Below are 22,922 nucleotides of genomic sequence, written 5' to 3'. Positions count from 1 at the left end.
AAAAAAAAAAAAAAAAAAGATCAGTGATCATCGATTATCATCAGAAATACAAATATATATATATTTTTTGAGTCAGAGTCTCACTCTGTTGCCCAGGCTGGAGGACAGTGGCACGCTCTCGGCTGCCGCAGCCTTGATCTGCTGGACTCCAGTGATCCTTCCGCCTCAGCCTTTCAAGTAGCCAGAACTACAAGTGCGCGACACCACACCCAGCTAATTTTTGGATTGCCCAGGCAGTTCTCGTACCCATGGGCTCAGGCAATCCTCTCACCTCGGCCTCCCAAAGTGCTGGAATTATAGGCATGAGCCACTGCGCCCCACCCAAAGCACCGTTTCTTTTTTTTTTTTTTTTTTTGAGATGGAGTCTCACTCTGTCACCCAGACTGAAGTGCAGTAGAGATGAGGTCTCACCAAGTTCCCTGGGCAGGTCTCGAACCCACCGGCTCAGGCAATCCACTCACCTCAGCCTCCCAAAGTGCGGGATTACAGGCTGACCCACCGAGTCCGGCAGCATTGTTCTTAATGGCTGCCTAATATCCTACTTAAAAGTAAAGAATAATTTACTATTACTCTACTGCTGGACATTTAGGTTGCTTCTATTTTTTTCTGATATGATTAATCCTGCAATAAACATTTTTGTACTTTACAGTATGACCTTAAAATAAATCCTTAAAATAATCCTATCCAAATCTATTCCTGTTATTGGGATTTTAAAAAAATTATTGTTAATCTAAAGACAGCAATTTAAAGTATATTATTTTAATGTAGCTGTTTTTAAAAGCAATATGCTATTACAGGAATTTAGTAAAAAAAAAAATGTAACACCCTTTACTTTTCTTTAAAATTTTTGACCATTGGCCAAGTGTGGTGGCTCATGTCTGCCATCCCAGAAGTTTGGGAGGATGAGGCTGGAGGGTTGCTTGAACCCAAGAGATCAAGACCAGTCTGGGCAACACAGAGAGACCTCGTCTCTACAAAAAAATCAAAAAATTAGCCAGGCATGGTGGCATGTACCTGTAGTCTTAGCTACTTAGGAGGCTGAGATGGAAGAATCGCCTGAGCCCAGGAGGTCAAGGCTGCAGTGTGTCGTGATTGTGCTACTGCAGTCCAGCCTGAGCAATAGAGTGAGACCCCTAACTCAAAAAAAAATTTTTTTAACCATTAATTTTTTTATATGTAAAAATTATCGGAATCAAAATGAAGTCACTCATGTTAAAAAAAAAGAAAAAAAAAAAAAAAACCCTGACAAATAAAGCCAGAAAAGGCCCTAAAGGGCAGGCTATCCCTCTTGCATACCTGATATTGAGAACGATTCTACAAAACCCATAACCTTACCCAAAGGCCATCACAATCTTACACAAAAAGTTACTTCTACAAGGACATCTGCTCAGCAACTGCCTGTCCAACTTCAGACTGACATCACCCTTGCTATTAATCTTTTGTAGTCAAAGATAATTATTTCAAAACAAGTACACAATTCTCCTCATTTTTTTTTTCCTTAAAACATTTTTGTCTTCCTCTGCCTCCTGGAATCTGCACACAGTTTACTACAGCATGTGTGTTCCCATTGCAACGCTCTAGTCTCAAATAAACATCATTTTCTTTCAGAATTCTCTCTGTTTGCTATTTAAGTTAACGTATATCAGGTCTAGATGTTACTATCTTCATAAAATTAAATTTGTTAATGATAATAGCAATTAATAAGAAAAAAAGTAACACATTTTACATATACCTGATTATCTTTGTTTTTTTTTTAGCATAGGAGTGTCACTCTGTCACCCAGGTTGGAGTGCAGTGGCATGCTCACAGTCCCTGCTGCCTTGACCTGCTGGGCTCAGGTGATCCTTCCACCTCAGCCTTCCAAGTAGATGGAACTACAGGCATGCCCCACCAAGTCCAGGTAATTTTTTGATTTATTGTAGAGATGAGCCATGTTGCCCAAGCTGGTCTTGAACCCCTGGACTCAGGCAGTCCTCTCACCTCTGCTTTCCAAAGTGCTGAGATTACAGGCATGAGCCACTGCGTCCAGCTTACCTTAAATTTTTAATGCCTTGTTCATTGATCTACCTGAAGGGGTTCAGGATAAAAACGGCACCTTGACATCTGAGAAAACAGCAGAAGCAGGAAAGATCACTCTCACCTTCTCTTCCCCCTGGAGCAGGTCATAAAGTCTCAGTTCCAGAAATCACCTTCCTATATAGAGGGAAGGAACATTCTTATCTGTGAAGACCCAGGGACACACAGAGAAGAATGGGCCTTGCTAAGTTCCCCCCAGTGTCTTACTATTAGATTCAACCACACTTCTCCACAACTATTCATTTTTCATCAGATTTAGTATATCCCAGGCGTAGGGGCTCATGTCTGTAATCCCAACACCTTGGGAGGCCGAGGTGAGAGGATTGCTTGAGCCTAGGAGTTTAAGACCAGCCTGGGAAAATTAGCAGGACCTCGACTCTATTTTATTTTTTAAATAATAAATAATTTTGTATAAGAATAGACCGGTTTCCCTGTTTCCTTGGGTCTTCATTTCCAAAGGCTCCCTTATCACGTAAAACTTACCTCCTATTAATCTGCCTCTTGTTGTGGGGCCTCAGCCATGACCCTTGCAATGAATGAGAAAAGGATAAATTTCCTTTTCTAGATATCCTTAGGCCTTGGAATGTGGAAATCAATGAATATCTATTTAATGGATACATTTGTTTTCTTTTTTGTTTATTCTTTCAGATAAATGTTAGAAAACATTTTTGGTTCTATTCCTCTTCTCGGTTCCCCCTCTCCACCGCCCAAAAAAATTCATTGGGAATTTAGATGGCAATTGCATTGAATTTTTAAGCTAATTTGGGACAGGTGAAATCTTCACAGTATTTAGTCTTTCCATTTAAAATTTAGCAAGCTGACCAGGCATGGCGGTTCACGCCTGTAATCCCAACACTTTGGGAGGCTGAGGCAGAAGAATAACTTGAGCCCAGGAGTTTGAGACCAGCTTGGGCACCATAGTAAGATCCTTTCTCTACAAAAAATAAAACAAAATAATTTTTTAATTAGCTGGGCGTGGTGGAGAGGTTCCAGCTACTCGAGAGGCTGAAGAGGGAGGATCACTTGAGCCCAGGAGGTTGAGGCTACAGTAAGCCATGATTACACCACTTCCTTCCAGCCTAGATGACAGAGTCAGACACTATCTCAAAAGCTAGATAAATAAGTACATAAAATTTAGGATGCCTATTCTTTTATTCACTAGCGAAAAAATTAAGGGTATTTCCATTAAAGGGTGTTTTTAATTCTTTTTTGTCTCTGGTGGCAGTTTGATAGCTTGGATTTTGTTTTTTGTTTTTTGGGTTTTTTTGAGTTCGAGTCTCACTCTGTCGCCCAGACTGGAGTGCAGTGGCCGCTCCCGGCCACTGCAGCCTTGACTTGCTGGGCTCTGGCGCTCCTTCCACCTCAGCCTTCCAAGTAGGATAGCTTGGATTTTATGTATCAAATACATTCCTCCTGTAGATTATGCCTATAAATTGGATTTGTTGATATGGTGAATGGGATCTTTTTTCTCTACATTTTCTACCTAATTACTGCCAGAACATTAGAGTGTTTTTTTCTGAACGACTTTAGTAATTAAAAATAGTTTAGTTGAGGCTGGATGCAGTGGCTCATGTCTGCAATCCGAGCTGCGGCAGGAGGGTTGCTTGAGCCCAGGAGTTCAAGATCAGCCTGGGCAACATTGCAAGAGCTAGTCTCTACAAAAAAAGTTTAAAAAAAAAAGCTGGATGTGGTGGCTCATGCCTGTAATCCCAGCACATTGGGAGGCAAAGACGAGAGGACTGCCTGAGCCCAGGGGTTCAAGACCAGCTTGGGCAACATGATGAGACCTCGTCTCTACAGTAAATGAAAAAGTTAGCTGGGCATGGTGGTGCGCAACTGTGGTTCCAGCTACTTGAAAGGCTGAAGTGAAAGGATCTCCTGAGCCCAGCAGGTCAAGGCTGCAGTGGCTGTGAGTGTGCCACTGAGCTCCAGCCTGGGCAACAAAGTGAGACTCTAACTCAAAAAAAAAAAAAATTGGCCAGGAGTGGTGGCATGCACCTGTAGTCTCAGCTGAGGAAGGAAGATTGCTTGAGCCCAAGAGTTCGAGTCTGCGTTAAACTGTGATCATGCCACTGCACTTCAGCCTGGGGACAAAGTGAGTCAACCCTACACACACAAAAAAGTTTAGTTGCACATAAAGATTCCATCATCTGCTTTTCCCCCAGAATTGAAGCCACTTATTTATATTTTATTGCATTAGTCAGAACTTCCAAAACAACTTTAAATTATAGTGGCTAAAAGACAGAATAACAAATAGACAGTGGCCAGATCACACGAAAATAGAACTTTGACCCACAAGGTACAGCAAACCACCCAGGAAACCAACCCATTTTCCATAATAACAACCCAAGAAGCCAGCCTGCTCTAAGTCAGAAGCCAGATTGTTATCTCTAGTGACAATCTAGGAAGTAGCAATAGCCTCTGTAACAATGGCCCCAAATGACCAGGAAAGTCAAATGAGCATCCCTAATCAAGCACACAGGATGTGCTACTTCTAATTAGCCCATCTACAGCCTTCCCATGCCAAGAACCTCCAACCAAGGGCACACTGAAAGCTTCTCTTTTTCCCACCATAAAGCTTTACCCCTCTTCTGCCTGCCTTTGAGTCTCTGTTGAAAAGCAAGTGATGGTGGCTGACTCTTGCTTCAACGAGCTCAGAATAAGCAGCTTTTGCTTTTCTCATTTGGTGGATCACCATTTATTAATTTTCTTTTTTTTAAATTTACAACATGTCATGGTTCACTTATTTACACAGCCAATAGCAGGCATCTTTAATTTTAATTTTGCTCCTTTTTTTATTTTTAAGAGACAAGGTCTTGCTATTTTGTCCAGGCTGCCCTTGAACTCCTGGGCTCAAGCCATCCTTCTGCCTCAGCCTCCTCAAGAGCTAGGACTACAGGCACACATCACCACACCCAGAGTGCTCCTCATTTTAATGTAAACACATAATTTTTTTGCCATCATGAATATAGGAGACCAAGCCGTGCTTGGTGGCTCACACCAGTAATCTCAGCACTTTGGGAGGCTAAAGTAGGAAGATTGCTTGAGTCCCAGAGCCCAAGACCTGCCTGGGCTACACAGCAAGACCTTGTTTCTACAAAAAATAACAAATTTAGCCTGGCATGGTGGCACATGCCTATAGTCCCAGTTACTTGGGAGGCTGAGGTACAAGGATTGCCTGAGCCCAGGAGACTGAGGCTACGGTGAGCTGTGATTGCCACTGCCTCCAGCTTGGGCAACAGAATGAGATCCCAAATAAAAAAATAATAATAATAAAAAAATTTTTAAAACAATGTAGGAGACCAGAATTTGCCACCCCAAAATATGCCACTTTGGCTTAAGGATTATTTTGAGCTAAAGACAATTGAGAAGAAACTGATATAAGAAAAACTCTCTGTCTTCCCCTTATTTGCCTAATAGCACAATATAAATTTGCAAAGGCAAAAGTGTCCCTAATCCCGCTTCTACCAGAAAGAACAAAGGTTGATCACTGAAGACAGCTTTAGACTCTTACAGCCTGGAGACATCTGAGGAATCTACATAACTGACATCCATTTGTTTACTTTCCCATAATCAGCCCTTGAGTCAAGAGACTCAAAGCCCTTTTCCTTTGTCTAGTCACTTCTCTAAAAGTGGACTGTTCTTTGTTGAAGATGCTATTTAAATCAGAGCTCTAGGCCACCCTCTTTGAGAATTATTCATTTATCTAGGTATTTCCCATGTATACGTTAGGTGTGCATGTTAATGAACTTCTGTTTTCCTCTTATTGGTCTGTCTTTTGTTACAAGGGTCTGACTCAGCTAAGAACTCAGAAAAGGTAGAGGAACATTTTTTATTTTCTTCTCCTACAAGAATAATATAAGTTATTTTGAAAAAGATTTTGTCATGTTGAGGAACCCTATTCCATGCCTAATAAGTACTTAAAATAAAAAGTTTATTTGTATCAGATGTCTTTCAGCATCTGAAAAGATCTTGTTTCTTTTGTTTTTGTTTTTTGAGTTGGAGCCTCCCTCTGTTGCCCAGGCTGGATGCAGTGGCAGCTCACGGACGCAGCCCCAACCTCCTGGGCTCCAGCAATCCTTCCGCCTCAGCCTTCCAAGTAGCCAGAACTACAGGCTCGCGCTACCACGCCTGGTTAGTTTTTGATTAATTGTAGAGATGAGGTCTCGCCAAGTTGCCCAGGCAGGTCTCCAACCCGCAGACTCAGGCAATCCACTCGCCTCGGCCTCCCAAAGTGCTGTGATTACAGGCTGAGTCACCGAGCCCGGCTGATCTTGTGTTTTTTATGGTCAGTGTTTAAGGTCATATTTCTTATTATTGAACCGTTCTCATATTTCTGAGATATGCAGTTCTCAGTCATGATGAATTATTCTTTCAACACATTGTTAACAATTACATGTAGGGCTTTTTACTTAAGATTTGAAGTCTATATTTGTAGGTAGGATTTATTTTTTATTATTCATCTTGAATTTTGTTTTCTTTTTCTTTTTTTTTCTTTTTTCTTTTTTCTTTTTTTAATCGGAGTCCCACTTTGTTGCCCAGGCTGGAGTGCAGTATGGCAAGTTCACGGCCACTGTAGGTGAGCTCAACCTACTGAGCTCAGGTGATCTTTCCGCCTCAGCCTTCCAAGTAGCTGGAACTACAGGCACGCACCACCACGCCTGGCTAATTTTTTGATTTATTATAGAGACGGAGTCTCACCAAGTTGCCCAGGCTGATCTCGAACCCATGGGCTCAGGCAATCTTCTCACCTCAGCCTCCCAAAATGCTGGGATTACACACGTGAGCCACCACACTCGGCCTTTATTTTTCAATGAATAATGAATTTTATCTTCAAATTGAGAGAGCATCTTTTAGGTAACTGAAAAAGAGAAACCAGAACATCATCCACCACTGATAATTACAACGTAATAATAAATGCCCCGCCTTCAAGTGTGTAACAGCAATCCAGAATTGTTCTCTAACACCGTTGGTCCCTGAAGCTCCAGTTAGAGGAGAAGAGGGATAAGACGGGAGGTCTGTGTGCCACAGCTTGCATGAAGCCAACTGCTCGCACACTCACATAGGGTAAAGCACCCTGGAAGCAACTGACTCCCAAAGTCGCTCGCAAGAGTGCGCTCCCTGCTGGAGGGGTGAAAAGCCCCAAGTTGCAGGTCTGGGACTGTGGCACTCAGTGGTTCTCAGAAACTCAGAACTGACGTGTAAACTTCCCTTCCAGTATCTGGCGAGAGACATTGCTCAGGACTTTAAAAGAGTTGGCGTGGCTGGGCTCAGTGGCTCGGCCTGCTAGCCTAGCACTTTGGGAGGCCAAGGCGAGAGGGTTGCCTGATCCCAGGGGTTCAAGACCAGCCCGGGCAATTCAGTGAGACCTTGTCTCTACAAAAAATAAATTAAAAAAAAACTTAGCTGGGGGTGGTAGCGCATGCCTGTGGTTCCAGCTACTTGGAAGGCAGAGGCGGAAGGATCGCTGAGCCCAGCAGGTCGACTCTGGGTGGCCATGAGACCCTGACTCAAAAAAAAAAAAAAGAAAAAGAAAAACAGAGCTGTACTTAAGAGTGCAGCTATGGCCAGGCATGGTGGCTCATGCCTATAATCCTGGCACTTTGGGAGGCCGAGGTGAGAGGATTGCCTGAGCTCATGGACTCGAGACCAGCCTGAGCAGCATGGCGAGGCCTCTTCTCTACAATAAATAAAAATTTTAAAATTAGCTGGGCTTGGTGGCACGTGCCTGAAGTTCCAGCTACTTGGAAGGCTTAGGTGGGAGGATCGCCGGAGCCCAGCAGGTCGGGCTGCAGCAGCGGTGAGAGTGCGACTGTACTCCAGCCTGGGTGACAGAGTGAGACTTTGACTTCCAAAAAAAAAAAAAAAAGAATGCAGCTATAGGTGCTTCCCGGGAGGCAAGGGAGGCCTGTCTGGCCTGTTTGAAGACACCAACCTGTGTGCTACCACACCAAACAAGTAATGGTTATGCGAAAACACATCCAGGAGCATACTGCACACATGCAGAATATGCTTAGGAAATCACTATAATGGCAAACATTTCATTGTCAAAAAAAATTATCTTCTTCCTTTTATTGGTAATTATGAACATTAGACACTTCTTTCCATGAGATCAAAAGGGACCTAAGTATATGACTAAGAATGAAAAAAGAAAGGACAGAAATCAGGTAGTAGCAGTTTTTCAATTTTCATGTGTCTGTTATTTTGTTATTATTTTTTTTTTGGAGTCAGAGTCTCACTCTGCTGTCTAGGCTGGAGTGCAGTGGCATGCTCACGGCTACTGCTGCCTGGATACTGCTTGAGCCTCCCAACTAGCTGGGACTACAGGTGTGCACCATCACACCCACTAATTTTTTTATTGATTTATTGATTTTTTTTTTTTTTGAGTCAGAGCTCACTCCATTGCTCAGGTTACAGTGCAGTGGCACTCTCAAAGCCATCTTAGCCTCGACCTGCTGGGCTCCAGTGATCCTTCCACCTCAGCCTTCCAAGTAGCTGGAACTACAGACGTGCACCACCACACTCACTAATTTTTTTTTTTTTATTTATTGTAAAGACAAGGTCTTGCCAAGTTGCCCTTGCTGGTCTCAAGCCCCTGGCATCAGGCAATCCTCTCACCTCTGCCTCCCAAAGTGCTGGAATTAGGCATGAGCCACTGCACCCAGCCTTTTTAAAATTCTCTGTATAGACGAGGTTGAGCTACATTGCCCAGGCTGATCTTGAACTAATGGGCTCAAGCAATCTTCCTGCCTCAGCCTTCTAAAGTGCTGGGATTACAGGCATTAGCCACCAAGCCTGGTCTTATCTTTCTCATATATCACCCTGTCTAACATGGAACTTGACATATAGTGGAGTTTTCATAAATATTTGTTGAATATATAAATTAATTTATAAATTTTAAATTACTGAACTAAAATGTGGTATTTAATACGTCAAGCAGAGATTGGTGATTAAAAAGAGATATTTAAATGCTACGCACCTTGTATTTCTACAGGAAAAGAAGATTGGTAGAGAGACCAGTCATGGAATGACAGCTCTAGTAATTTGATGGTTCTGTTTCTCAAAGCCCCTCAAACATGACAAGTAAAATCCTTCTTAGTGTTATTAGAATTCTGTTATGTGCGGAGCTTACTCAAAATTGATGTCAATATTATTTCTGCCCAGCTTGTTTCTCCCATTTGTTGGGCTGGCAGATTTTTAATTTAGATCAATAAACGTTGTTACATGTTAATTCTACATTAGCAGGCCTAAAGACATCCTGGAAAGATGAACCACTTGTCTTTGAATTGTATATAATTTCAGAATTACAAATAAAATCAAACATTTCAGAATTTTCTTCACCTGTAACACAAACCTCTAAAGAAAAAGCCAGGCTTGAAACTTTCAACTAGTGGAGTTTTACCACTGATATTTTTATTAAAAAGAATCATCTTTTTAGTTCTTAACCTGTAGCAGTTTTACATGGTAGTTACTTAACCTTTCAGTCATAGGAACATTGAGAAATGCACACTATCATTTTTACTGTCTTTTTTCCACACAGATTATAATTCCAAATGTGTTCCACTTTTAGCAAAGATACAATAATCTCACGAATGTCCTGGGAATTGTGAGGATACCACTGAGGTGAGCACAGTCTTTCCTTGTAGATATGTTGTATGACATTTAAAAGGAAGTTCACCATATTCTTTTATGGTTTCATTTGCATAGATTACAGTTTAGTCTTTCTTGGAAAACAAGAAAATTTGAATTCCATAGACTCTGAAAATACAATATAGTTTAATAATGATGATATCCCAGATAGAATGTGTCTTTTCAGCAATAGAAATGGTAAATACATACAATTATTCTTTCTTTCAACACTAGCTTATTCTTATTTTAAATGATGGTATATGTTTTATAGATCATATTAACACATATTTAACATTTAAGTTCATAAAGTTAAAATGTTGATAATCGTGATTAGTATTTTTAAGTAATTAGATAAGTCAAATAGAATATAAAAGATTTAATATATGCTAAAGGAGACATTACAATAATTGGCAAAGAGATAGGTTATTCAATAATAGATAGTGTTGGGATAACAAACAATTTGGGGTTGTAGCGAGACAAGGAAGATTATCTAAAGGATGACCCCGGGGGCTCTCAGACAACGAGTTGGCTGCAGCTAGAAATGCCCAGCCTGACTGTTCCTGACATCTCCAAACACTGGGTAGCTGTGTTTCCAGCAGTTTCCTGAAGGACTGGCACACAATCTCGAGCAACTTGGACCCCACATTCAGCCCCATTCTCAAGACTACTCCCATGTTTGACCACAGGGCCCTGGCACACCCAAGCCAGCACAGCCTCTCCTGGATGGTGAATACACAGCCCTGTGCACCCTGCAGACCCTTCTCCCTAAGAATCCCTGCTTAAACCAAGTCATGCTGCTAGCCGGTGTTCACCTGAGTACTTTGCTTGAGAAAATGGATTTAGACCCTGGCCTCCCATTATGCACCAAAACTGATTTTAGGGGTTAACAAGATATTAAAAGTAAATCAAAACAATGAAAGGCTAGATGCAGAATTAAATGACTATCAAATCTCTGGAGAGTGAGACACACTTCTAGGCTTCCTAAGAATAAGATAAATAACAAATAAAAACACTAATCAACATACTACATCAACATTTTTAACTTTTTCTTTCTTTTCTTTTTTTTTAGAGACAAGATTTCACTATGTTGCCTAGGCTGGTCTCAAACTCCTGGGCTCAAACTATCCCACCTTGATCACTCTAAGTGCTGGGATGACAGGTGTGAGCCACCACACCTGGCTCAAATATTTTAAACTTTCATATATCCTAAATAAAAGGACAAAGAATAAAAGAAATATTTTTATCTAAAATGACAAATGGTTAGTATCATTATTATATATAAAAATCAATACAGGCCGGGCAAGGTGGCTCATGCCTGTAATCTCAGCACTTTGGGAGGCTGAGGCGAGAGGATTATTTGAGCCCAAGCGTTCAAGACCAGCCTAGGTAACTTGATGAGAACTCGCATCTACAATAAATAAAAAAATTTAGGTCGTGATGGTGTGCACCTGTAGTTCCAGCTCCTTGGAAGGCTGAGGCGGAAGGATCACCTGAGCCCAGCAAGTTGAGGCTGCAGTGGCCCTGAGCGTGCCACTGCACTCTAGCCCAAGTGACAGACTGAGACTCTGACTCAAAAAAAAAAGAAAAAAAATTAATACAGTTAAATTTTTAATTAAACCATTAAAACTAACCGATAAAAGTTATAAACAATCTACAAATGAGAAAATGCAACCAGTAATCAAGAAATGCAAATGAAAGCAAACATAGAAGTTGCTTGTTTTTAAAAGAAGCACTAGGCCTGGCACAGTGGCTCTGGCCTATAATCCCAGCACTTTGGGAGGCTGAGGCAAAAGGATTGTCTGAGCCCATGGGTTCAAGACCAGTCTGGGCAACTTGGCCAGACCTCGCTATACAATAAATAAAAAAATTAGCTGGGTGTGGTGGCATGTACCTGTGGTTCCAGCTACTTGGAAAGTTGAGGTGGAAGGATCACTTGAACCCAGCAGGCCAAAGATGCGGTGGCCATGAGTGTGCCACTGCACTCCAGCCAGGCAACAGAGTGAGACTCCAACTCAAAAATAAATAAACGAATAAAAGAGGCACTTAAGAAGTAGAGGCACCTTCCTTCCCACTTTACCCGTGCCCTTCGCAGCTTTGTCTCAGCCTGTCCTGTTGACATGCTCCAGGATCCAGTACTTAGGCTGCTTTTCTATCTACACTCATTACCTAAATGATCTCACCCTGTCTCATGGTTTTAAAGGGCATCTATTTATTAATGATTTCTTAAATGTATATCTCCAGCCTGGACCAGAATATACAGCCACACACTTGCCGGCCCCACTTGGATTTTTTAGGAAATAGTTCAAACTCCTCAGTCTTCCAAGTAGCTGGAACTACAGGCAAGCACTACCAAAAAACAAAAGAAAGAAAGAAAGAAGGAAAGAAAGAGCTCAAACTTTGTGCAAATATATCTCTCTCCATCAGCTCTTTCTGCAGCCTTTACTATCTAGTGAATAGCAGCTCCATTCTTCCATTGCTCGGGCCAAAACTCTTCATACCATCCTTGACTTCTCTGTTTTTCTCATCCCACATCTGATCAGTTAGCAGTTCTCATCAGTTTCACTTTCAAAATACACCCAGACTTCAATTCATTTCTCACCACCACCACCACCAGGATCCAAGCTACTTTCATCTTTCACCTGGATTATGCTATAGTCTCTTAACTGGTGTCTTTGCCTCTGCTTCTTCTGTTTTCAGGAGAGTAGCCACAGTGAGTCTTTTTTTTTTTTTTTTTTTTGAGTCGGAGTCTCACTCTGTTGCCAGACTGGAGTGCAGGGCCGTTCCCAGCCACCGCAGCCTCGACCTGCTGGGCTCCGGCAATCCTTCCACCTCAGCCTTCCAAGTAGCTGGAACTACAGGTGTGCTACCACGCCCGGCTAATTTTTTGATTTATTGTAGAGATGAGGTCTCGCCAAGTTGCCCGGGTGGGTCTCAACCCTGCGGGCACAGGCAATCCACTCACCTCGGCCTCCCAAAGCGTGGGATTACAGGCTGAGCCACCGGGCCTGACCGAATCTCTTCAAACTTATCCAAAGTTTCCCATCCTCACTCAGAGTAAAATCCAAAGAACTCACAGGCCCGACATGTTCCACCACTTTCTTTTTTAAAAAATTGTTTTTTTGGTAGAGACAGTGTTTTGCTTATGTTGCCCAGGCTGGTGTCAAATTCCTGGCCTCAAGTGATCCACCTGCTTCAGCTTCCCAGAGCCCTGGGATTACAGGCGTGAGCCTCCACACCCAGCCTACCGCCTTCTTATACCACTCCACCCTGTATCTCCACGATCTCAGCTAATATTACTATTCTCACTCACTCTGTTCCAGCCACATGGTCTCAATGTCCCTCCAACATACCAGTCATCTTCCTACCACAGGACGTCTACACTTGCTATTTTGTATCTGGAATGCTCCTGCCAAGATAGCCACATGGCTAGATTTCCCATTTCCTTTGGCTCTTGGCTAAAAATTCATCTTTACTTTTCCTCCTCCCCTTCGCTTCCTTCCCTGAACAACTCAGCCCAAAGACATTAGTAAGGGCAGAATAAGGCAGACCTTATGTGTCCCTGTATCCCGATGTGTCAGAGCCCAAGCAGGTTAAGGTTGGGCTCTGAGACCAGGAGGAATGGCCTGGCCTGGTGTCTCAGGGTCTAGACACAGGAAGGAAGGATGCGCTGACATAGGGTGTTGGAGCCAAATGGGGTAGGAAGGACATCAGCTAGGGGAGGGGTCAGCAGAGGAAGAGACGGATCACACACACACACAGGGTTTGATCAAGGAAGGAAATACAAGTAAAGGCAGTTAGATGTCTCACTGTCAGGGCAGAGAAGGGCAAACATGGAGAAGGTTCAAACGAGGACAAGCCCTTTCCTTGCTCCATGCTGCCCGCACCCAGACGCCATGGGTTTTGGAGGCCTGAACAGCCCCGCCTGCCTCCAAGTGCACAACCACCACCAGGTAGACCAGAGCCACATCAACGGGTACAGGCGTCGCAAGCAGACGGACATGGCCGCGTTTGAAGTGGTGTCCGGCCCACCACCCGCCGACCAGTGTCACGCGCTGCGCGGGTGCAATCACATCAAGTCCTGCAAGAAGAAGGCCAGCTTGCCAGGAGGGAAAAAAGCTTTGGGCAAATCCGGTCCTGTTAACGCGGAAGACACTGCGGGGAGCGCAGTGCAGGTGACAAAGATGACAATGACATCAATGTTTTCGGATCTGAGGAGGAACGTGAAGAAGCGAAGAGGCTCAGGGACGAACGTCTCACTCAGTATGAATCCAAGAAAGTCCAAAAGGCTGCCCTTGTCGCCAAGTCCTCCATCTTCCTAGACGTGAAGCCTTGGGTTGACGATAAGGACAAGGCTTTTTGGAAGAGTGTGTCAGGTGCACTCAGGCAGATGGCCCAGTCTGGGCTCTTCTGAGCTGGCTCCAGAGAGATGTGGAATAAAAAAGCTTCAAGTACAGTGTGTGGTTGAAGACGACAAGGTTGGGACCGCCATGCTGGAGAAGCAGGTTACTGCTTGTGAGGACTACGAGAAGTCCATGGACGTGGCCACTTGTAACAAGATCTGACACCTCACCTGGAACCCTGCCTCCAATAAAAGCTCAAAAGATTTTTTAAAAACTAGAATAAACCCTGAGATGTTGAATTGAAATTGAAGCAAAATTGTGGTTTTTTATATTGATGTATGTATATATGCGTGTGTCTGTAAAGTGTATGTGTATATATATGTGTATATCTATATGTGTATCTAGATATACAAGTTATATGTATATGTAAATGTTTATATAGCTGGCATGGTGGCTCAAGTCTGTAATCCCAGCACTCTGGGAGGCCGAGGAGAGAGGATTGCCCGAGTCCAAGAATTCGAGGCCAGCCTGGGCCACTTGGTGAGACCTCATCTCTACAATAAATTTAAAAATTAGCCTGACGTGGTGGTGTGCACCTGCAGTTCCAGCTACTTGGAAGGCTGAAGCAGAAGAATCGCCTGAGCCCAGCAGGTCAAGACTGCGGTGGCTGTGAGCGTGCCACTGCACTCCAACCTGGGTGACAGAGTGAGACTCCAACCCTCCCAAAAAAATTTTTAACGTTTATATGCACATGCCTATTTTCTAGCCATTGAAGGACCTGGGAGGAACAATGAGCTCTCCTAGCATCTGGAGTGCAGCTTCTACATAGCATTCTTTAGGGCTCCTTGGAGACATGGCTGATTCCGGGGTCATGGTCAAAAAGTACAAAATAAATCTGTAGCATTTTGATATGCCAGAAAGCAAGAAAGTGCTCAAGAAATGATGGGGACATGTCAAAAAAGACACATACGTTTAGCTTGAAGGGGCTCCAGCAGAAAAATTTGAACATCAAAAAGGATACCAATTCATTGACGAAAGTAGGAAACCATGAGCTCATGCTGCTATCCACAAACATTTGAAAGTTTGATGAGGAATGTGATCAAGTATTTCCCCACAAAATACTTAATTACAATGAGATGACTAACCACTGTGGAGATATCGGAAGACACCATCTAAATCAAGTGAGTCGAGTAAACATGATCAGGAATGGGCAAATTAAAACCATGCACCACTTGCTAAGAGGCAATAACCAGCATCACTTCTGTGAAACTCCTATCAAAAATGTGTAACCCTATGTCTAACCCTGAGGAAAAATCAGACAAATCTAAATTAAAGGACATTCTACAAAATAAGTGGCGTGAATTCTTCAAAAGTGTCAGGGACATAAAAGTTGAGGAAACACTGAAAAACTGTCTCAGACAGAAGGAGGTTACAGAGACATAACAACCAAATGAAACTCCTGGTGATCCAAAACTGTATCCTGGTTATAAATGGTGCTCCTGGCAGAGCCCAGTGGCTCACACCTGTGCACCTGTAGTTCCAGCACTTTGGGAGGCCAAGGTGAGAGGATTGCCTGAGGCCAGGGGTTCAAGAACAGCCCAGGCAACTTAGCGAGACCTCATCTCTACAATCAAAAAATTAGCCAGGCATGGTAGTGACTATGATCCCAGCTACTTGGAAGGCTGAGGCAGAAAGATCACCTGAGGTTGAGGCTGCAGTAGCCATGAGTTGTGCCACTGCACTCTAGCCGGGTGATGAGTGAGACTCCAACATCAAAAAAAAAAAAAAAAAAAGAAAGAACGAATTACTGTTAACATCCTTTAACTCAGAAATTTCATCTCTGGAAATTTGTTCTGAGGAACGATCCTAAAACATGGAAAAGCAGTTACAGTAAGTGCTAAGCTGTTCACTATAGTGTTTCAAAAAAAAGAAATGCACCCCCACTAAAAGTTGGATAAACTATTCCATATCCACAGGAAATTCCATTTATTTGAAATTCTGTTTTATTTCAAATTCCAGGAATGTAGAAAATTCTTTTTTATGTACTATTATATGAAGGGGAAAAAAATAGAATATGGGTTTGTAGTCTATAATTCCAACTAAATAAAAATGTGCACTGAAAAAAAATAAAGCAATTAATGTATTATGAAAATTTTTATTTTATTTTCTCTATTTTCCAAATTGTTGATAATAGGATTGTAATTTAAATTCTTAAAATACATTTATAATAAAAATGTATTTATTTTTGAAAACCACATCAAGAATAAAAATTAGCCAGATGTAGAAAGTATTAACTCTCTGAAAGAAAGTAATTGCTTAGATTTAGGAAAATGCAAATCAAAGATTGACTAGTATGTGATCAAATATGACTAAACATAAAAGAGACTTTTGAAAAATCTGCTTGAAGAAAAGAAGTATGCTAATAGAAGAAAGTGATTTACACAGAATCAAAGAAAGTAAGAATTCATTAGCATTATTCTAGTATTGCATAGTCTACCGCCGCTAAGGTGAGACTAAGCCAAACACAGCAAATACAAAAACCACTAAGAATACTCCAGTGTAGGTCAAGGTAAGGCTATTATGCTCGCCAAGTCGATAAAATATCTTCTAAGACCATGGAGCACCCTATTCTTTGATTCTGTGTTCACCAGAGAGGCTTCTGGTTATTAACTTGACCTCTCAGTTACCTTTTCCTAGGAAGGAAATACATGATTATTCCACCTAGTCACCTAAGTACTGTACTTGAAATGTGGCTAATCCTGTGTGGACCAAAGGGACGCCCAAACTTTACCTGTTGATAACCACATGTATACCTAATTCTGAATTGTACCCCACATCTTTAAAATTTTTAAAAATTAAATTAAAAAAAAGAAATGTGGGTAATCCAAATTTAAACATGCTGTAAGTGAAATCTACCCCAGATTTTGAAGACTTTGTATGAAAAAAACATATAAAAGGCCAGGCACGGTGGCTCACACCTATAATCCCAGCACTTTAGGAGGTCAAGGCAAGAGGACTGTCTGAACCCGAGTTCGAGACCAGCCTGTGCACCATGGCAAGACCTCGTCTCTATAATAAATCAAAAAATTAGCCAGACATAGTGGCATGCACCTGTGGTTCCAGCAGCTTGGAAGGCTGAGGCGGAGGGATCGCTTGAGCACAACAAGTCAAGGTCGTGGTGACTGTGAGCATACCACTGCATTCCATCTTGGGAATGAGATTTCAACTCAAAAAATAAATAAACAGCTGGCTCAGTGGCTCAACCTGTAATCCCGCGCCTTGGAAGACTGAGGTGAGTGGATTGCCTGAGCCCGCGGGTTCGAGACCCGCCTGGGCAACTTGATGAGACCTCATCTCTACAATAAATCAAAAAATTAACTGGGCGTGGTAGCACGCTCCTGTAGTTCCAGCTACTCGGAAGACTGAGGCAGAAGGATCACTGGAGCCCAGCAGGTCAAGGCTGCAGTGACCGGGAGCAGCCACTGCACTCCAGTCTGGGAGACAGAGTGAGACTTCAACTCAAAAAAATAATAATAATAAATAAATAAACAAACAAAATAAACTATCTCAGTAATAATTTTCATATTGATTACATGTTGAAATTATAACATTTTAATATGTTGGGTTAATTAGAGCATATACTTAAAATTAATTTTACCTTTGTTTTACTTTTTTAATATGGCTACTAGAAAAATGTGACTACATCTGTTACTTGCATTTATAGATAGTATTAGATTTTTATTGAGGATCGCTGATCTGGATCACTGAACAATAATACAATGTAAATATACAACCTTCTTATAAATTAATAAATTGACACCCTGATTAGAAATTATTCTGGTGAGCCGGACACAGTAGCTCACGCCTGTAATCCCAGCACTTTGGGAGGCCGAGGCGAGAAGATTGCCCATGTCCTGTGGTTCGAGATCAGCCTGGAAAATTTGGTGAGGCCTCGTCTCTACAATCAATCAATTAAAATATATATATACATATATATATATAAAGAAATTACTCTGGTGAGTTTTCATGGTACAAGTCTGTCCCTCACAAACTGATGAATCCCATATTGACAAAATCAAGCCCTGTAAAATGGAATATCACACCTTCACTGAAGTGAGCAAATCAAAGTTTGACATCCTCTGAGCTTTCTGGGCATAAGCTGTCAGCTCAGACATTTCTCTGTCTATCATTTCTCTCTTGGCTTAGAATTTGGTGTTTAGGCTGTGTTCTTCAGTGGATAAGGTTATGTATCATTCATCTTTGTCTTCCTATACCTCAGGCTCCTTAAACAAAAGTATTCAAAAGTTCGTTAAATAAACATTCTACCTTTTATGCCTTTGGTCATAGCTATACACCATAAGCTCTGTGCCTCAAAAGGATTTGTACATAACTCTCCATTGCTCTTTTTTCTCCGTCAGTTAATTGCAAACAGTTTATAAAGATTGAGCACAAAAAGACCTGAGAGAAAGCAGCTATTTATAGTCATGTAAACTAAAAATGGTGAATGATATCTAATTAAGATCTAATAATCTAATAGCATGAAGTGAAAGTTTGGTAACCATTACAACACACTGCAACACACTGCATTTTATTATCAAGGACAGAGCTTTAGAGACAGACAGCAGAATTGATATTCATCGTTATGCATGGCCTATATTATATGACCTCTTATTTGTCCCTCAACTTCAATGGCAACCTCAAGACTGTATAGAATCAGTGGAAAGTAAAATAGATGACACAAAAAGAAAAACAGGTTTATCATGGGATTGGTGTAATGCTTTGGCCTCATAGCATAGACCAGATGGCAATAACTCCTTTCTCAGCAAGTAGCTTCTCAATGTCCTACGGGTTGTAAACAACAAATTCACATCAACTTCACCTGCTAATTATTATTTTTTAATATTGTGCCAGCATCAAAACAATGCTGAAAACACACACAATTCCTCAATATAAAAAAGAAAAAAATAAAAAGCTTCTCTTGAATATTTATGCTGTCAAAAGAAAAATTATTTTCTGAGATATGCTATTATCCAACAGAAAGACTTGGTTTCTTAAAACTCAGGTATAAGCCAGGCTTGGTGGCTCCACCTGTAATCCTGTGCCTTGGGAGGCTGAGGTGAGTGAATTGCCTGAGCCCGTGGGTTCGAGACCCACCTGGGCAATTTGGTGAGACCTCATCTCTACAATAAATCAAAAAATTAGCCGGGCGTGGTAGCGCGCGCCCGTAGTTCCAGCTACTTGGAAGGCTGAGGTGGAAGGATCGCTGGAGCCCAGCAGGTCGAGGCTGCAGTGGCCGGGAGTGGCCACTGCACTCCAGTCTGGGCAACAGAGTGAGACCCTAATTCAAAAAAAAAAAAAAAAGAAAGACATGAAAGAGATTATAAGAGAATATGACGAAGAGTTGCCATCAACATATTGGACAATCTAGATGAAATGGACAAATGCCTAGAAAAATACTTTCTACCAAAACTGATGCAAAAGTAAAAAATCTAAAAATATCATTAAATGAATCAATTAAAAAAAAAAAACCCAGGTATATTCTGATTTTTTTGAGGTTTTTTTGTTTCTTTGTTTGGTTTTTGTTTTGTATTTTGAGTTAAAAATCTCACTCTGTCATCCAGCCTCAACCTGCTGGGCTCAGGTGATCCTTCTGCTTCTACCTTCCAAGTAGCTGGAACCACAGGCGTGTGCCACCATGCCCAGCTATTTTTTTGATTTATTGTAAAGACAAGGTCTGGTCAAGTTGCCCAGGTTGGTCTTGAACCCCTGGGCCCAGGTAAAACTCTAACCTCCGCGTCCCAAAGTGCTGGGATTACAGGCGTGAGCCACCTGGCTTCATCTCTCATTTTTAAATGAAGTAAATGGTTCTCATTTTACCCAAGTTTGTGGCTGTTTTGTAAAAGCCATTGAACCTATCCAAGAAACTACATGGGTTTTACTGCAGTTAAAAAGTTACAGTCGCTAATTCTATGGAAACATGTATCCATCCTTTGACATTTTTACAAAAATTGTGTATGCAAGAATTCATTCATTCTCTTCTTCACCTTCCATAGCTTCCATGAAACCTTTCTGTTGCACAAGATAAACTAAAGCAAATATTCTCTGGAAGGTGTTTGATTCCAATAAAAAATATAATTCTTTTAATTTTTATTTAATTTTTTATTTTTTTAGTCTATGTCTCACTCTGTCACCCGAGCTGGAGTGCAGTGGTATGCTCATGGCCACTGCAGCCTCAACCTGCTGGGTTCAGGCAATCCTTCTACCTAAGCCTTCCAAGTAGCTGAACTACAGGTTCATGCCACCACGCCTGGCTAATTTTTTTTTTTAACTGTAGAAACAAGATCTTGCCAAATTGCCCAGGCTGGTGTCGAAACCCTGGGTTTAGGCAACCCTCTCGCCTCTGCCTCCCAAAGTGCTGGGATTACAGGTGTGAGCCACTGTGCCCATCCTAAAAAGTATAATTTGATGACAGTTTTTCTTCAATAGTCTGAGACACTTATAACAAACTACAATTCAGTTGTCATCACTAAAAGAAGAAAAACATTGACTGGGCACGGTGGCTTCCCAGCACTTTGGGAGGCCGAGGTGAGAGAATTGCTTGAACCTAGGACTTCAAGACCTCCATGGGCAACATAGCGAGAACTCATCTCTACAAAAAAATCAAAAGATTAGCCAGGCGTGGTGGCATGCACCTGTAGTCCCAGCTACCCAATAGGCTGAGACAGGAGAATCACCTGAACCCAGGAGGGTCAAGGCTGTAGTGAGCCATGGTTGTGCCACTACACTCTAACGTGGACGACAGAGTGAGACCTGTCTCAAAAAAATAAAAAATAAATATAAGAAAAAAAGTCCTAATCCCACTGTTGACCTATACAAAACTTCCCCCATTGAAACCATCCTTGCCTTCTAGGAGAGAGAAGGATTCTACGCCTTAAAGCTTTTTTTTATCCCTTTACATGTGGACTGTGGGTCATTTTTCAGTGGCTTCCTTCCGGTTCGTTGGTTGCTCCAATATTTTCCAGAACTGATTCTTCATTAGGCACCAACTAGACTGATCAACTCAGCAACTCTGGCTTTAAGATAAGAAAAATAGGAAGAGGAACAACAATGGGTTTGAACCAGACCAGGCCCAAACAAGTGGCCTCAGCTCCAGGCGCAGCACTTGCTCAATAAACCACACTGGTTATGCGCCCTCATTTCTACCGCAGAGATCTGGAAAAAGTCCAGAACTCTCCACCGTTTATCCCGGGATGCCAAAAGATGTCTACGGATTTTAAAAGATGCTAAGAGATGTTCACCATAGTCAGAACTGGACGCTGATGGTAACCACTCTGAGCGCCCCTCGTAATTGCAGAAGTCAAACGTGACCTATATTCACCTTACTGAGTATTACAACTTTAATACAGTTTTCCTCCCTTCTTAAAATGTGTACGCATTTTTTAGCATCCTCTGTAGTCGCTGAGCAGGTGGATAATCGTGGATGTTGAATTTAGAATAAAGCAATACTTGACACTAACTTAAAAAGAAAACAGAGGCTCTGTTCATCATTAAGCAAGGGTTGCAAAACGTAGAAGACAAAGGAAAAGCAGGTCGCACAGCCTTGACCGACCCATCTCAGACACCCCAGCGGGACGGGCCCAGGGGCGGGAAGCCAAAGACACCACGGCGCTCGCCGCAGGCCGCCGCCGACCCGCGCATGCGCAGACCTCCGCCGTTGCACGTTGCGACGGGTGCGCGCCGGCCCTTGCTTTGGGGAAGGAGGGCGGGGCGAGATCACATGACCGGAATTGCGGCGTTTCTGGGCCAATCCCAGGCCGCTCGGAAAGCGCCCTGCGCTGCCGTTCGGGTAAGCTAGGTTCCCTGGCTGTCTCGGCCTTCTTTTTTCCCCCTTGCTCTTGAGTCTAAGAGTTTGCATTGGCAGAAACGTGTGCGTGTGTTCTGGGAACCACATCAGGGACATACTCTAAAATGATGAGCGCTTTTTATTTTGTTCTCCATTAACTAAAGTAGCATTTATCTACTTTCACGGCCTGTTGCTCTCTCCCCAAGACCCTGAAATTCTCTTCCTACTGCTTGAGATTTCAGAATCGCTGGAGGGCGCCCTGTTGCTAAACTAGCCTCCCAGGAGAAGCAAAACTGTGTTATCTGTATCTCAGGAGTAGAGGACTGGGGAGAGCAGGGGAACAATCAAAAGAGGCAAATGTCCCCCCTAGGACTACGCAGGCAACTTACCCGAAAAGATCTCTTTGTCAGTTTCAGCATTTAAGACAATCTCCTATCTGTCTAATCAGGCCTCCTGAAGATATCATGGGATTGGCTCAACCTAGAGAACTGTGATGGGAAACAAGGCCTTAGAGAAATTTAACCTTAAGGCTAGAGTCCTTGGAGTAAGAAGGGAATTGGGCAAAAGCAAAATGGATGAGACAAAGTTCTTGAGCTCTAGTCCTTCGTGCACTGACTGCTACACCCCAGGATCCTTAGCAGTAATTCTTGCCACGTAATGTAGATGGTTTGGTAAAAATAATTTTGGGGCGCGGTGGCTCACACCTATAATCCCAGCACTCTGGGAAGCCGAGGATTGCCTGAGCCCAGGGGTTCGAGACCAGCCTGGGCAATTTGGCAAGACCTCATCTCGACAATAAATCAAGAAAAATTAGCCAGGCGTGGAGGCGCGCACCTGTAGTTCCAGCTACTTGGGAGGCTGAGGCAACAGGATGGCCTGAGCCCAGCAGGTCAAGGCTGCGGTGGTGGCTGTGAGCATACCACTGCACTCCAGCCGGGACGACAGAGTGAGACTCCGACTCAAAATAACAACAACAACAATAATAATTTTAAGTAAAAATTCCTCACTGGCAATCCTTTTTTTTTTTTTTTTTT

General features: G+C 42.4%; 1 pseudogene; it reads left to right on the top strand.

Annotated features, from left to right (window-relative positions):
• Positions 1-13,598: 13,598 nt before the first annotated feature.
• Positions 13,599-14,267, top strand: LOC103265784 (annotated as a pseudogene).
• Positions 14,268-22,922: the final 8,655 nt, after the last annotated feature.

This window comes from Carlito syrichta, unplaced genomic scaffold (genome assembly GCF_000164805.1).
Source record: "Carlito syrichta isolate Samal-C Ts95f unplaced genomic scaffold, Tarsius_syrichta-2.0.1 Scaffold306837, whole genome shotgun sequence".
Classification (NCBI taxonomy): domain Eukaryota; kingdom Metazoa; phylum Chordata; class Mammalia; order Primates; family Tarsiidae; genus Carlito; species Carlito syrichta.
The sequence above is the reverse complement of the archived record's forward strand: the minus strand, read 5'-3'. Positions and strand labels throughout refer to the sequence as shown.